Source organism: Phyllostomus hastatus, unplaced genomic scaffold (assembly GCF_019186645.2).
Source record: "Phyllostomus hastatus isolate PE091 unplaced genomic scaffold, TTU_PhHast_1.1 phas_contig_86, whole genome shotgun sequence".
NCBI classification, from domain to species: Eukaryota; Metazoa; Chordata; class Mammalia; order Chiroptera; family Phyllostomidae; genus Phyllostomus; species Phyllostomus hastatus.
The window spans coordinates 84,181,499-84,199,193 of NW_025333977.1; the positions used below are offsets into that span (position 1 = coordinate 84,181,499).

General features: G+C 37.6%; 1 protein-coding gene across 2 annotated transcripts in view; it reads right to left on the reverse strand.

Annotated features, from left to right (window-relative positions):
* The window catches only part of LOC123827056 (limbic system associated membrane protein), a 633,910-nt gene that overhangs the window by 594,383 nt on the left and 21,832 nt on the right, over window positions 1–17,695 (reverse strand). The gene's annotated exons all lie outside the window — the stretch shown is intronic.

Here is a 17,695-nt window from a genome sequence, read left to right on the forward strand (position 1 = left end):
AATACTGTTTGTTCTTCAAGTACAGAAAGAATGTTTGTTTTCTTCTTTGGGAGAAATTCACTAAACTAGAGAATTTATTTGAAATGGACAAACCTACAGTGTGCAACAGCAAAAATAAAATCTGAATGGAAAAAAATTTGTGGCATCCTTCCTTTTGTGGCATTTTATATTGAGGAGAAGCAGTGGGCATTAAATGGAGTTGTCTTGCCCAGGAATTTCATCACACCTGAATGACTAGTACAAGCTTTATATTTATGATTAACACATTGAGAAACATCATATCTTAACTATAGGCATGGTCAAAATAGGCATGTAATCCTTGTAGCCACCATATGTGATAGATATTATTCTCTCCATTTGATGAGCTCAGAGTGGTTGGTCAGATTGCACATGGTCTCACAGCCAGTTAAATGGCTGCATCTATCTGACTCCCAGATCAATGGTCTTTCAGTCACACCATGAGCATAATAACTGCATAAAAAGCATAACAACTGGCACTTGGCTTACTGATTTTTAGACACAATGACTATAAAGTGTAAATCCTTCTTTGCTGTAGTTGTAAATAGAGTCTTTCTCAGGGACAATTCCTCATTAAGTGTGTGGTCGAGTACCTACATAGAAATACTGTAGTCAGGAGACATACTTTCTATTCTCAGAGCTGCTGCTGAGTCATTGTGCAAAAATGGAAAAAGCACTTTGCCTTTCTTCCACATCAGTTTCCCCATCTGTACAGCTGAGATCATATTTGCCTTGTAGTTACCTAGGAGGGATGTTGGGAGCTCTAATGATTTACCATGTGTAAAGCTCTTCAAGTTTCTTAGATGACAGATGCTTTTAAGTACAAAGCTTTAGGTTATCATTGGCATTGTTACGAGACACAGTAAGAGCTTAACCACCAGCTGTTTGTTTAAGCACTTTCCCTCTGGACACCTCAGGCACAACGGAGGACAGGTGTGGACAAAGCATAGTTTTTCCAACCAAGTTTGGTGCAAAGGCACTTTAAAGTGATCTCAATGATCTTTCTCTTTAGTGACGAGGAATATCTCAGAGAGATAAAACACCTCTTCATGTAGGCTTTTTTTTTTTGTAGATCCATGCTAAAGAGCCCATTTGCATGCTGCAGTCTGTAGTTTTTACTTATCACGTCTCCCTTTTACAAATGAAAGTAAGTCATCTGATCCAATGTACACCTATGGGAAACTGCCCTGGTGACCTTAAGAAGTAAAAGCAACAGGTGGAATCAGCCCCTTCCATTCATTCTATCCTTTACAAATAGCACTAATAAAGACTGGAAGAATGAGCAATAGTTTCATTGTCATGCTGATGTCTTTGCAGGAGATTCTCCTGCCATCATTTAATTGCTCCATATTAATATATAAATACAGGGAGACAACCAAAGATAAGGAAGGTAGAGGAGCTGTGCTTATTATGTTAATTATTAATTACTAGGAATTTTCAACAGTGGGACATTAACCGCTTGACCTTTTAAAAAGTAATAAATACCAGACATATGTCTAATTAAGAAGCTGTAAATGCTTTGGAAGAGCTGAATAGAAGGAGAAAGGCACTTTATTTACAGACTATACTAAATGTAAGAGTCATTGGTACATTTAAAGCCAGCTCTTCCGGTATATATCTGTTCAGATTACCAGCCCTGGCTTCTCACAGAGGCTGGCACCAGGGAAAAGAGCTTGGATTCTCTAAGCAGCCTTCTTCAAAAACAGTCTCTTTAGTGGCAAATCTCACTTCCCACTCATTCCTGAATTTTCATTATGAGGACACTATTTTCATCACATTAAGACAATTTCTTTTGCTTATGTTGCTCACTTTCCATATAGCAGCTCAATCACAATTCTAGATAATAGGATTGCTAACATTCTTAATAGACTGTTGTGTCAAATAGAAGAACAGGATTGCTTTTGTGAGACCCTTGATTCTTGGCCCCCACCAAAGAAGGCTTAGTTAAATATTGAAGTGTGGAGAGGAGCTCATAAAAGGAAATTTCACATAAAGACCTCCAGTGTCATGTTATTCCAGTGGACTCTGGCAAAGCTGATGGACACTGCAGAGCAGAAGGATTAGTGTTAGAGGAAGCTCTTTCAACCTTCCTCCATTACCTGCTGGAATTCACCTCTAAAAGTTTCTGCTGGTTTATAAAATCTTTGTAGGATTATGAAATTAGCCTTCTTTTTTCTGATCTTGGCACAAACTTCCTTTGCTTTCTTCTATTTCTAGCTTCTATTTTGAAACACCCTCCTTAACAGCTTTTCAGACCAAAACTGTTCATAGCAAAATTCAGGTCACAGCAAAATGACACGTGATCAGAAAAGTGCACAATGGTTGTCATTTGGTCCATCAGGCAAATACTGTGCCAACTCCCTATCCAGGTCAGCTCTCCTCACTTCACTCCCCAACCCAAGCTGGGAAACCCTGCAGGAGAGATGGAGTTTTCTTAAGCCTTTCCTTCTGTGGTCTAATTCGTGCTTCTGAGCATGAGCAGCAAGTGTTTTATTTTGACTGTCTCAACTCATCATAGGACCTTTCCTTCTTGGGGCCCCTTCCCCTATAGCAGTTCTGTCTTTCTAGGTCTGTCAGGTTAAATGGCCGAGACTGTTATTACCAGGGCATCTGTTCTCCTGGATATTTTCCCATGGAAGAACTTAGACAGAACTTGGAAGAACTTGGACACAGGTAGAAGTCCCGATTTTTCATATGATTATACTACCCAACAGCCAGAATGGAGATGAAAACATTAAATGAGCAGGGAGACAAGGTGTTAGATTATATTAAGTTAAAGAGATAGACTCTCTAGGAAAAGTCACAGAGGATCTCTTGGCTCTGCTTGATGGGAACACCTTTAGGACATGCAATTCTAATATTCCAGGCTTCCATATTAAGGGTATTGAAAGTATTTGCCTTATTGATGACTGTTTCTACATCTGTGGTAATTCACTTGAACTCTCTCCCTCCTTTATTGGAAATGTTTTGAGAAACCAAGGACCTGTCTCAATGAGAAACAGGTTTTTAATGAGATAATAATCCACTGCTGAGTAAGAATTAAATAAGCATGACAGCAAGTTCCTAGTTTAGTCGCATCTATAGAAGTCACTTAACTATTTAAAATGTTTATAATCTATTTTGAGGTCACACAATTTAACATAATTCTACTTTCATTTCTACTCACCTTATACACATAATCCATTAAGCTGTTTTATAGAGGCTAAATATGAAAAACAGTGGTACTATAATACTTCTTAACCTGTTATAAATACCACAATATTTTATCAGGAATAAAGAACCAAATGCAAATTTCCATTCTCTGTGTATAACATGTATGATAATAAAGAATAAATCGGGAGAAAAAATCACCAGTTACATCACAATCTGGGCTTGGGTCCAAAGACGCAGTCACACCATCAAGAATCTAAGGAAAAAGTAGTTCCATTGTATATTAAAAAGTTATTTTTAATCTCAAAGAAAGCATAGGGAAATTTAATGTCTAATAATTTTTGGTCTTGTTTGAGATATAATTGACATATAACTTACATTATTATCTAATATTGTTATGAGAAGATAACTTTCTAAATATTACAGAAAATGAGCTGACCTTAAGAATCAGAGAAAAATGAAAGTCCTTTAATATTTGCAATGAGATGGAACAAACCCAGTGTGGACGGAAAGGGGCCACATACCAAACCTGACAAGCTCAAGGCAGGCCTACATAGTGGCCTAAGAAACTCAGAGACCTCACCTAACCACATAGGATGAGTTGAAATTAAAACTTATTAACTAAAAGCAGTTCATGGCAGATAGCCTTGTCATAGGCCAGTATTTTTCCCTAACAAAGGTTAATCTTTACCTTAACTGGGCCTGTCGTGTTTTTGCATCTATGATATCACACCTCTGGATGTCAAGTTCCCTTTTTCTGGACCCTTCAAAGTATAGGCATACCACCAGAGGAGACCACAAATCCCCTCATTGTTATTGTTATGTTAATTGTTAACTGTTAACTATCCTATAACTACCTGAGTAAAAGTATGTGTTTATCATTTTACCTTTTATCCAATCTGAGTGCCCCCACCCACTTTGCTTTCTCCTGCCTCCCTAATCTACCATCAATGGATTTTATGTAACCCCCTTACACCTCCTCTTCAATTGAAATGAATAAAATAAGGTGCTAAACTGTCATTCTCTGGAGCATTTTGCAGTTCCTTGAGATTTTGCTTTCAAACCATTGTCATCAGTTTGGCTCAAAGAAACTCACCCAAAATTCTCTAAATGTTCAAGTGTTTCTTATCTTGACACTGGGAACAAATCTCAGTTGCAGGTACTTAATAAAGTGTTGCTGAGAAAGTAGAAATTTACTCCTTGAATTTAATACACAATTTTTCCATGTAGCACATAGGAAAAACTAAAGTAGCTGAATTCTCAGGGGTTGTTTATCATTAGCACTTAACTACAGTAGTAATTCTCAAAATGTGGTTCCCTGAACCAGCTGCTCAGGGTTCACCTGGGAACTTATGAGAAATACAAATTATTGGGCTCCACCCAGAGTTACTGAATCAGAAACACTGGTGATGTGGTCCAGCAAGCTGTGTTTTCAACACAAGCAGGTGATTCTCATGTGGGCTAAAGTCTGGGAATCACTGGTCTGTAGTGATTCAGTTATACTAGGGCTATCTCACTATAGCCATTAATTACTAAAAAAAAAATCTCAAATTAGTCATGCCTTTTTGTGAGGAAAAACATACCGTAAAGGAAACACTTCCTCATTTATGTTGTGTTAGGCAATGTTGTATTCTTTACAGATATTCTATATAATCCTTAAAATATTTACACAAGAACTTCAAATGCTCTTCCCATGTGTTCATATGCCCTCCACATGCTTGCTATGAAGTATAGCAAGGTTTAACCTGCTCGTTCATAAATTAAACATTCACTGAACCAAATAATTCAGTCCTCATGACAAAGGTCATTATACTTTAAATTGGGTCAGATCCAATATTCTGCACTTTTTCCTCCCCTGCTTCCCATATCCATGTAGCAAGAAGAGGCCACTCTGCACCAAAGAGCATTGGCACAAATTATCCACAGAAAAAGGCTCAGGCATCAACTGTGGTTCAGAGCATGCTGGGTAAGTAAAATACAGAGGAAAAATTGAAGAGAAAGAATGTCCAATGAAAGAGGAAAGGCCTTAGTAAGAAACATATGGTTTCGGTCAGTCTGCAGAAAGCACAGGAAAGCTTTTTGAAAACAGTCACTTGCTAATCTCACAGAAAGTTAAAAATAAAATAAAAACCCAGAGGAAACTGATTTTGAACATTAGTCCATTTGGTCCCCTTTATAGTACATGCATGTCTCTAATATTTAATCAATTTTAAGGAAGTAGGTAGGGTAGGGGGCTGGGGTATAAAAATGTCCAATAAAGGAATGTACATTATTTTTTTTAAAAAGAGAACTTTTTAAAAACAGGCTGTTGTATACTGTCAGATCATCACGCCAATCTTTATTTTTGAGAATGTATGGTTTTGGGAGGGTGAATTTTATGCCTCATCTGGGGACTGCTATCACTGTTAGATATGGGCATAAAAAAAAGCAAAAGTGGCAGAAGTATTCATTACAGGAAAAAAAAGCCAGTAGAATTCTTGTCTTTCCCTAAAAGACCCCCTACTCTTTCAGTAGTGGATTTCTCATAATAACCTGCCCTGTAGAACAGTGGATTTCAATTATCTGAGGTTTATTGCACAATTTCTTCAGTATATCATAATGCTGCCTGGACTATGCCTATCAGCTAGTTTATTAATTAATTGATTAATGCAATAATTCATTCATCAGACATGTAATAAAAAAGCATGGGCCTGGCCTCAAAGATTTTACAACAATTTGGAGCAGACAGCAATCATCCAACCTTGTGTTCTTCTTATCTCAGTGGGAATTATATTTCAGCTAAAACTCATTTAATTCCCAAGAAAGCCTAACTAGAGGCTCTTTAGTGTGCCTCTAGGTTCTAGAAGGAACAGAAGTCTGGAAGGAATTAAACCAGTATTGTTGAATATACTTTCTATTGGCTCATGGAACTTAGTGAGTTTTGTTGTGTGGTCTGCTGCATTTACTATGTTCAACTACTTGCATATGCACTGCCATTTAATTCCCACAGTTATCCCCAATAGTACTGATGAAGGGTTCTCAACTGCCTATTTCTTACCCTCATTTTGTCTTTTCCTGACCAAACTTTAGTTCAGCTTCTCTACTTCCTACAGACCCCTGAACTCAGTTCACTCCCAAGACCAAAAAAAATAAGCCACACCCCCCTTGTCAGTTTCTCCTGGGAATTGGCTGACCAAAGACAAACCTTCCTGCAGAACCCAAGGATAATTTCCCCTTGCTTGACCAGCTTGTCCTCCCAAGATTCTGCTTCTTTCCACTTGCCTGTCCTTTACCCTATAAAAGAAAACCTTTTTCTGTTTGATTTTGAGACACTTGCAGATCTCTGAGATCAGATTGTTCTCCTTATTGCAATAGTCTTGCTTTCTAATTAAAGTTTCTCTCTAGCTAATTCCAAATGCATTTTTATATGACAGCAGTTACTACAAACATTTTACAAATAAAGAAACTGAGATTCACAGAGGTGTCTTGAAGTCATGTGATGGTCACCTGAGGTCATAAATGATAGAGTACAGAAAGATGTGTCCAAAAAATGGTTGTTGGACAAGGTACAAACAAGTACTTCCCACTTCACAATACTGCTGAGGAACAGCTACAGATATATCAGCCCAGCCAGACAGAGGCCACCAGACAATTAAATGTGCTGTAACAAATATAGGAAGGTCAATGGGCCTGAGACTAAAAAATAAGATTTCTTGGTGCATTTCAGTATGTGTTAAGAAAATGATCAGGGCAGTAAATTGTTCTCTTTGGAACTGTGGCAGGAAGAGTTATCCAGGTTGTATTCAGTTTCCTCTTCTATCTTGGAGAAAGAGCCAATATGCCCTCAAATTAGGTATACAGATGATTACTGCAGACTGGCATGATGAGGGCATTTGAAACTTCCCACAGGTAAAGTGTAAACTCAAAGCATCAAGATAAAAAGTAACAGTGCTTTACTCTTCATGCTTCACTGTAATGCTGCTGATATCAAATTAACATAGGCCCTTGCAGAGAATGCAAGTGAAAGACTGTGGAATATGTCAACAGGGCTTTGGGTGAAGGCTAAGAGTGAGAAGTAGCTAAAGAGGAAAGACAGGTGGCCTATTGGGAGGTGGAGGTGAAAGGAGCAGGACTGGACAAATGCAGTCTGTAAATTTTGTAAATTTTAAAATGCAAATACTTTCCTTAAAGCAATGACATTCACAAAGGGTTTACTGTATATTCCTGCAATTCTAAGCATAGAAATCATACGCAAATTTAAAGAAACAGTTATAATTCACTTGGGTTTTATTTCCACAGATTAAAACTTAACTTTATTCTGTGAAACCAGGGTACTATGGGAAATGGTTCTGGACCATTTGCCTGCAGTCGGAATTATTGAAATAAAGAGTCAACGAGCACTAACTGAGCACTTCTATGTGCCAGGGATTGTGCTGAGGCTGGGACCCCAAAGCCGGACAGGACAAGCTCTCAAGGAACTCATAATCTTGATTGTTCTCTTCACCTCCTCTACTCCCAGCACTCTCTACACCAAGCCCCAGCATATTTCCGGACTCTTCTCCCTCTTAAAATCCATCTTGGGCTAGCCCTCACTACTTTTCTAGACTCACTTTCCTGGACTTTTCCAGGATTCAAGTCACATAACTGCTTGTTCTCTAAGTCATGCAGACCCTGCCTAAGTGGATGCCTACATGTGTTTTGTTCCAGGACTGGAAAAGGAGTGAGGCACTTTTATGTAGTTGTAGTGCCATGTAACAGCTAAATAGAAGGATTTAAGGAAGCACCCAGATCAGAGCTGGAGGAAATTGAACACTAGGTCACTAGTTTGAGATACTACATTTGGCGGTAAAATGAGGTATGGAATCAAACTGGGGATTAGAAAACTGGAGTAAAGAGACAATGTATCAAGGCAGGTGGTGGTGAATCTGCTCCAGTTTTTAAGATGGAGTACATGCTGACTTTAATACTTAGTGCGACTGGAAGAGAGGTGACACACCTTCAGTTACACCACCTTCTTTCTGCACATGCTTTTTTCTCTTTGGAAAGCTCCTGTCCTTTCCCTTTTGGTGAATAAGTAGCCATCCTTTAAAGCTCAGGACAAGCCTGCTCTTACATGAAGCTTTCCTTGGTTTCTTCTGGCTCACATAATACATGGTACTCTGTTATGTGTTTAGTTCATAGCTATTTTGTGGTTTATTTACCTCCTGGTAGATACTAAGTTGAAGGCATGTCCTTGATAACAGAGACTCTTTTTTTTGTCCTTTTTGTGTCCTCAGCATTTAGAGAGTAGCTTAAAAATAAATAATATATATTATAAAACAGAATCAAAGAAGTAGATTTAGAAGGAAGGGAGATGGGACAGTAAGAAAGGAAAGAAAATGGTGGCAAGGGAAAGGCAAAAGGAAGGAAGGGAGAAAAGGCGAAAAGAAAAGTGAAATAATGAGTCTCTTTTTTCTTCCCTCACTTAAATTTGGGAGCAGTCTTATAACTACTTGCTTTTTTAGCTTTAGTTTTTAAAATCCTATTTATGCTAATCTCCCATATTTTTTCCACCACAAAAATAAGCACCTCTCAATTCTTGAAGTTCAAGAGGCAAAGATTTGGCTCAATGATAAACTCAGAGAAGAGATATCTTTATTCCTTTACTCTGAGCACCATAAATGAACCCAGAATCTACATTGGTTTTCAAAACAGCAAAACAGAGGTAGGCAAGCTAGGGTATAATTTCCTCCTCCTGAAAAGGAAGAGATTTTATTGTCCTCTTAACAGGGTTGTTCCTCTGAACCAGTCCCAGCCACGCGGAAACATCTGGGATGGGACCAAGGGGCTGTGCTGTCCATGCCAGAGGATGGCTGCACCAGAGTGAGAGAAGAGATTAATCAATCCAAGACAACATCTGTCAGGATATTGAGTTTGGCTCTTGTTATCAGCTGCCTGCACTTCAAGGGCTGTGTAATATTCAATTTGATTATCTCTCACCTGAAAAGCGTAAGCTTCTCTCTGCTTAAAAATCACTGGGACTAGCTGAAGAGGAATCGATCCACCAGAGAAAATGCTGACAAGAAAACACAAATCAGAAATAGGACAAGGAGATGACAAAGGAAGGAAAAAAGAGTTTGGCTTATATCCTGGCCTTTTGGGGCCTGGTTTTATTTTTAATCATCTGGCTGTGTTTCCTGTTGCTTTACGGGAATAAGTCTCTTTGTTTCACTTGTCAGTCCTGATTATGATAAATAAAATGATGACAAGAGGGCAGCACAACTTTTTGTGTATTTCTTTTAGAGTCCATTAGTAAAAAAGAAAGTTTTGCTCTTTGTCTCTAAGGATAAGGACCGAAGTCCTATAGGTTTTGTGGATTTCCTGCTGGGGTGAGGGGTGTCAGAGCAATAACGTATGGTATTTTTGTACACTGAAGAGGAAAATATTAAATCCTAGTGACAGCCCTGGCTGGTGTTGGCTCAGTGGTTGATTGCCAGTCTGTGAATCAAGGGGTTGCTGGTTCGATTCCCAGTCTAGGGCAAATGTCTGGGTTGTGGGCCAGGTCCCTGGAAGGAGGCGAGAGAGGCAACCACACATTGATGTTTCCTCTCTCTCTCCCTCCCTTCCCCTCTCTAAAAATAAATAAATAAAATCTTTAAAAAAAATCCTAGGGACAGAAGTGACAGGTTTGAGGCTACACAATGGCTTTAATAACCTAAACTTCCTTGTATATCACTGATGCAATCTTGAAAAGTTGTGTGCCAACTTTGAAGCATTTGTTTTGTAAATATATGTTCTCTTTCACTATTACCTGAACTTCCACATAGTTCTTTATTTGTACCACCACAGTGAAGTCAACACATTTTTATGCCATTTATGTTTATTTTAAAGTACTAGCTCTTTTTTTACTGTAATGTAAAACTTCCCAATCCAATTTTCAGCATTGATCTCACTCATGCAATTTAGTCACTTATCTTAGTGAGCTAGCAGGAAAGTTCCATAAATATTTTAATGTCTCTCAAACTCAGCAAATCTAAAAACCCAATTCAGCACCTTTTCCTCATCAAACTGAATCCTTTTAAGAGAATCCTTTAAGAAAAGGAGCATCAAACTGCTCCTTTTTCTTAATTTTCTATTTTTTTGCAATATTGAAACTTCAATGACATCTCTGACTCCTCATTCATACGTGCCATGTTAAGTTAACCAGTCACAGATGCTTGTTGATGATTTCTTCAAGATATTTCTCACGATACTGTATGTATTTCAGTACCGTAATCACTGCTCAAGCTTATCTATGTGCCATCAAACACATACTACGACAATATGCTTCCAGTTGATGCCCTGTTTGCCAGCCTTTCCTCACTTTCAAACTAGCTAGTCATAGCCACAACTATAGCAATGTGAGTTACCAAATCATTTCTTTGGCCTCAAAATATCAAAATTAAATTCAGATTCCTAAACCTTGTATTCAAGATGACTCTAACTGATCTATTCTACATCACCAGATATTTATCTAAATTTTCTTTGCAGTTTTCATACCTGCCCAACAAGATCTGCCATTTTCTAAAACCACCTGGAGCTTTCCTAGTTGTACCCATTTGCTCACGCTCACATTCATATTGTGCTTCATTCATACCAACCAGGTCCCTGAATTCTCCATACACCTATAAGGGTCTATGCCATTGCACATGTTATTTTCTCATCCTGACATGTATCCTTCTAACCATCATTATCTCTTAAATGAAAACATTCAATATTGATGACATTTTTCTAGCAGTTTCCCCTTGTCTCCCAGTCTATGTAGATGACTCATAAATATTCTGCAAAGGGACCCTATACATTCTTTTTCTCTAGCTTTATACCTGGTAATGAATGAATGAATGAATGAATGAATGAATGAAAAAAGAAAAAAAGAAACTATACTGTTAGGAGTGGCCTACTTTTCTATTCTTCCCACATCTCCCACAAAGTTAATCTCACCATCTTTTAAGGATTCTCACTTGCCAAATATCTTTGAAGCCTTCACTGACTGTACCAGATACAAGTGATTCTTCTTTTTAAATTCCTTAAGTGCTTATTCCATAAATCATTTACCCCTTTTATGTAAAGATTGTACCTATTAGATTATTTCCTGTGCTTCTGCAAGGTTTGAGGAATAGATTAATAAGATTTTAAGTGGTATTGGTTTTAGCATTTGATTTTTTTTCTAAAATATTGGTGCTCTGGTCTAGACAATAGTACTAAAAAATAGAAGGGGAGTAAAGTAGGGCAGAGTAGGTCAAAATTCAAAGCCAGAAGACCAGTAAGATCTCAAAGATAGTTGTTTGGAAAGAAAACAGCAATCTTTAAAAAATCCAAGAGTGGCACCAATAGAAGCAAGGTAGACCAGTGGAAACAAAGGTATATAAATTAACAGTGTAGAGACAACATCATGAAGGAAAAATGAGCCAAGTTGGACTAGGAAAGGTTGGGTAAGTTGCTTATTGTCCAACAGGGAGATAGATTTAACTCTTAGTATTCATCTACTTGTATTGGTCACTTAAAATACTAGAGGAAAGTATTTGAATATACATTTAAACCACCACAGTGCTTTTTACCAAAATAACAAGCATAGTGCCTTTTACAAAACAGAACCCTCATGTGTCAGCTTCAAAATTTTGATTTAAAAATCTAACTTTGTCTTATTTTGCTCTTTGTAACACGTAAAAACATTCTATACCTACTCTTATTGATATCTATGCTAAGGCATATTAGCACCCCTCCATTAAAAACTTTTTGAGAGGAAAAGAAAGCCCACATGTCTCTCTGTGCCTAATACAATAGATACTCAATTAAAGGAGCATATCTCCCACACCCTCTGGAAAACCAGGTAATGACAGGCATGGAGTAGTACAGAGTTCAGGTGTCCTCCAACAGTGACTGCTCTGAGAACAAACTAACATAGTTCAGCTTCGTGGGCCTTTTTTTCCTCCCCAAAAAAAGCAATTTAAAATAAACTGATTGGAAAAGATGGCAAATCAGTTCTATGGGGATGAAACAGTCTTTTCAACAAATGGTTCTGAACCAACTAGATGTCCACATCAAAAAAATGAATTTAGAATCTACCTCCCACTGTACACAGGAATGAATGAAAAGTGAAGTACAGACCTAAATGCAAGAGCTAAAACTATAAAAATTTTAGAAAAAACCTGGAATAAATCTTTGTAACTTTGGACTAGGCAAAAAGTTCTTAGATCTGAAACCAAAAGCACAATTCATCATAGTCAAATTCGATAAACTGAACTTCATTAAAATTAAAATCTTTTGTACTTCAAAATGAAAAGATGAGCCATCAATGGTAAGAAAATATTTATAAATTCATATATGATAAAGGACTTGTATCCACAAAATATAAATAATTTTTATAATTCAATAATAAGATGAATGTCCCAATTAAAAATGGGGCCAAATATGTGAATAATATGTGATTCGAAGATATACACATGGCAGATAAACACTTGAAAGATATTCAACATTAGGTATTAGGTAAGTACAAATTAAATCCACAATGAGACACAACTACACGCCCAGAAAGACAAATATAAGTAAATGGTTGTACTAAAAAGACAAACATTAATAAATTTTGGCAAGGGTACTATAAAACTGAAATATTGCTGGTGAGAATGTAAAATGGTATAGCTACACTGAAAAAGTGTGGCAATTTCTCAAGGTTAAATATAAATTTTCCATATAATCTACACATTCCAATCCTACATAGCTACAGAAAATAAATAAAAATGTATGTTAAAACAATGAACGGTTCACCAATGTTCATAGCAATATTGTTTATAATACCCTAAAGTGCCCATTAACTGTTAAATGATTAAATATAACATGATATATCCATGTAATGAAATAGTATCCCATCATAAACAAGAACAAACTACTCCCAGCAGTGGAATTGCTGGGTCAAAAGGCAGTTCCACTTTTAGTTCCCTGAGGAAATTCCATACTGTTTTCCACAGTGACTGCACCAGTCTGCATTCCCACCAACAGTGCAGTAGGGTTCCCTTTTCTCCACATCCTCTCCAGCACTTGTTGTTTGTTGACTTGTTTATAAGCAAGCAAATTATAACCAGAGACATTGAAATTAAGAACAAACTGATAGTAACCAGAGGGGAGGTAGGAGGGGATGATGGGGGAAAAGGGGGAAGGGTTTTCAGGAACACCTATAAAGGACACACAGACAAAACCAAAAGGGGTAGGATCAAGGGTGGGAAGTGGGAATGGCTGGGGTGGTGGGGAGTAGTGGGGGTAAAATGGAGAAAACTGTACTTGAACAACAATAAAAAGTTAAAATATCAAAATAAAAAATAAAAAAAAACTACTGATGCATGCTACAATATGGATGAGCCTCAAAACATTATCCGAAGTTTTAAAAAAAAGCCAGCTGTACAAGACCACACATTAAATAATTCCATTTATATGAAATGTCCAGGGAAAGCAAATAGAGACAGAAAGTGGTGATTGCTCAGAGATGGGGTAGGGACTGGAATTGACTAAAATGGACATGAGGGATCACGGGGGAATGATGGAAATATTCTAAAACTAGATTGTGTTGATGGCTGTACAACTCTGTACATTTAATAATCACTGAAACTGATGATCTTACATGGGTGAATTTTATGATATATGTTAAACCTCATTTAAACGGCTAAAAATAAATGAATAGTGCTAATACATTTATATAAGCAGCTTCTATGTCCCAGCTTCAATATTACTTCTTCAGAGGGGCCTTAGCTGGAAACTTTACCTACAGTGCCCTATTCGTAGTTTCGGTTATTATACCCTGCTGATTTTCAATGACAGCACCACCACAACCTAAAATTCTGAATTATGTATTGAAACACTTGTTTATTGTCTTCCGTCTCAATTGGAATGTAAGTCCCATGAAGGCGGGTACTTTATTTCTCTTATTGACAATTTTATTCTCACACCTTAGCACAGTACCTGGCACAAAGACATTTTTAATAGCCCTTTGTCAAACATATGAATAAATAAATAAATAGTTGAGTAAATGGGTGGCCTATATTTTCCAAGCAAATTAATTTTACGTGTTTTTAGGACACACAGAGAATAATTTTCACTTCTGAAGAGAAAAAAATGCAACAGAGGGTGAGTGGTATTTTCTCATGATCAGGAAAGCAGAATCCCTTCCCTAGATCAGGCATCTGAGACTTTTATACCCAAAGAGAACTAGTTGCCAGAAGTGAGCACTGCCAACTTCTACCTCTCTTTTTCCTTAACCATCCCATTAACAAAATGATTTTCTCTAGGGTCTAGATCCAATTAAGAGCAAGGGCAGCAGAGAGGAGAACAGGGAGTGAAGCAATGTTAAAGATGTTTATGCGCATTCCTTTGGGGGATAGAGAGAGCTATATTGGCATTCCCACCCCTACTCCCTCCTTTTCCGCTTCCCTCCCCCACCTCTTGAGCCCCTTTGCAGAAGGCACCAGGACAAAAAAGCACCCAGAATTCTGCTCAGGAACAAAAAATAAATACACTGGGAATACTCCATGGTCCCTGGCTGAATACAAAGCAGTGATTCAGAAAAGAAGCTGCAGCCTCAGTGACAACAGAGACCCTGCACTGAACAACACAGCAACAGAAATGATGGGAGAGAGAGGTGGGGTGGGGAGAGAGAGAGAAAGCGAGAGATGGAGAACATTTAGTGTCTTCACCATATTTCCCTTGTAATGTCTCTCACAATAACAGGTTTCAATGCAATTGTGAGTGAAAAAGAAAGACAAAGGGTGATGGACTGATAACGGTACACAAAGGGGAGTATACAGCAAGATAAAAAAGAATCAGTTTACTCTAAAACTTAGGATGAGAATAAAGTAGGATCTAAAACAGATGGCAGAAATAGATGATTTCAAAGGGAAAGTAGAGAAAAATAAGTACTGTTATGTATTGGTTAGTTCTGAACAAATCAGGATGCTGTTCCATCCATGTCCTGTGGCCACTGACTTCAATTACCTTGTTAAAATTCCAAAGTTTTCTTTCCAGTGTATGTGGTGGGTGGGGATAATGTGCATGTCCTCCTTTCCTTCTTCTCTAGGCTCTGGTGAGAACCAATTAGGCAAAGTAAGTGACATGTCTTTAGAACTTTAGAGTGCTAGACAAACAGAATGCTTTTTTGAAGTGGCTGTACATTGTTGGTGCTGAATAAACATTAACTAACACTTGAGTTTTGAGGCTGAGCAAGACAGAGCAGTTTATAGTTCATTGGGGAAAGATTTCAATTTCATTCCAGCATTTCTAACCAGTGACAGAACCCCACTAATTTTCCATAGCCCTGCCTTCTCCAAGGTGCAGTTATCTGGTAATGGGAGAGGGGGAACAGAGCAAGCTCTTACTAATGAAAACTGAATGTTTTATAATCAAGTGAGGTTCATAGAATGATGGAGAGTACAGCAGTATGTTATGTGGGTAAAAGTGAAACTTGGATAAGTATGGAGCAAAAATTATGAGGAATATGTCTAGATCTTAGAGACTCAGTCTTACACAGGACAAAAAAGAGATATTGCGTAACAGGACAAAAGCCCCTTCTTCACACCCTCTTTCCTAAAGCTAGCTAGACCCCATAAAGCACGACTGACCCTCATAGTTTTATGAGACTTTATCCTCAGGACTAGAAAATTACTGGAAGTGCCCTGACGGTGCAGAGGCTCCAGGAAACTTATGAAACAGGACATGCCAGACCCCAGCAACTGGACCCTACAGCCAAAGATAACACTGAAACAAGTTGCAGCCCACCTGAAACATCCTGCTTTACAACCACCCCATTACCCAATAAAAGCCCAAAGCCCTAACCCCTTGGGGCTGATGCATATATCCACACCTAGCCCTTTCCTTCTCTTGGAAAAATAAAATAAAATTTTTTACTCTCTGCATTTTCTTCTCTTTGTGAATTCTTTCACAGCCCATGTCACTGACCACCCTAACACTGTGGATTAAATATCATGTTATTTACCCAATAAAATCTGCAGAACCTAGTGAGTCAAAAGCCCTGTAAGGTCTTAGAAACCCAAGCTTTCCATTCTTCTGATTGATGGAGCTCCGAATGCAGCAAATAAGGCTGGGTGCCAGGTTAATACTCTACATATTAAGAAAACTTTGGGGAATGTGCCATTTTATTCTAATTTCATTTCTCCTATATGCAGACTTCCATTTGTCTTGCCTTTCAACTAGATTAATACTGTAAATCACAGTTTTATTGGTAGGAAAAGAGGTATTTGCATTACTTTTGAAAATGGCATCCCCAAGAGGCTAACCTCACTAATGAAAAAAGAGTGGAGTTTCCCAAGCCAAATAAATTGCCTACTGTGGGGGCTGGGCACTTAGATATGACTTAGATATGTCTAAGTCATAACACTTTTGCCAAGTCATCAACTCTGGCAATGCAATTATCACCCAAAATCAGCATGAAAATAATTTCAAAAGAATTGCTCACCTGTATTAATTTAATTAACCCTATAGGATTCACTACCCCATATTTACTTATGACAAGAGAAAAATAGATGTGCTATTGTTACTCCATACCTTTGGCCATATATGATCCATTGAATTGAGCACAGCAACAAATACACCTCACTGTACCTACCACAAAAGAAATTATTGAGCACCTGCTACTTGTCCAGCTCTTTTCCAAGCAATATGTGGGGCACAGAAGACAAGACATTCTGGAAGTAGCAGTGATCTAGACCAGGATAACTAATAACTAATTGTTTGACCACTGGATGTCATTAATTTTTGCCAGAGCTTTATTTCCTCTCCTTTAAAATACAGAGATGATATACTTGAATAAGTATATCAGTACAATTATTGGTGGAGAGATTACCCAGACCAATATACTCATGTGGTCTTCAACATTCCTCAATTTTATGATTTAGGGAGCTTGCATTATAGTTGAGAATATGAAGCTAAAATTCATGAAACTATTAGCAGATGCTTAAGCACTAAAATTATTTGATATTTTCTGTAAGTCTCAAAATAAATGAGGAAAAAATAAAGTGAGGATGAAATAATTAATGGCTTCTTATCGGAGAAAAGGTTTAATGTAAAATTTAGTTTAGATGGAGAAGGAAAAATAAACCATACAACATGAAAGAAAGTAAAACTTTAATACAAATAAACAAAAAGGGAAACATAGGCATGGGGCATCAGGAAACATTCCTGACAAAAAGACAGGATGACTATCACAGACAGATATACTATGGACTGATGGTGCTTTGAAATTGAAGGTAAAGAGACACAGACTTAAGTTTATTGAACAAGGGAAGGGACTGATAAAAAGCTCTGAACCCAAACAGTGATGAAAATCTGGATGGTTAGATTATAAGCTCCATATTATTAACTGATCATTACCAGTGATCAATAGTATAAAGTAAGAACTCAATATGTGGAAAGACTGAAGGCAGTCTTGTACTTATAAAGGTTTGGAATAGAGTGATAGCAGTGGGAATAAAGAAGTCCCATTACTTAGATATAGTTCATTAAATTTATCAAGTATTAAGAAAAATAAAAA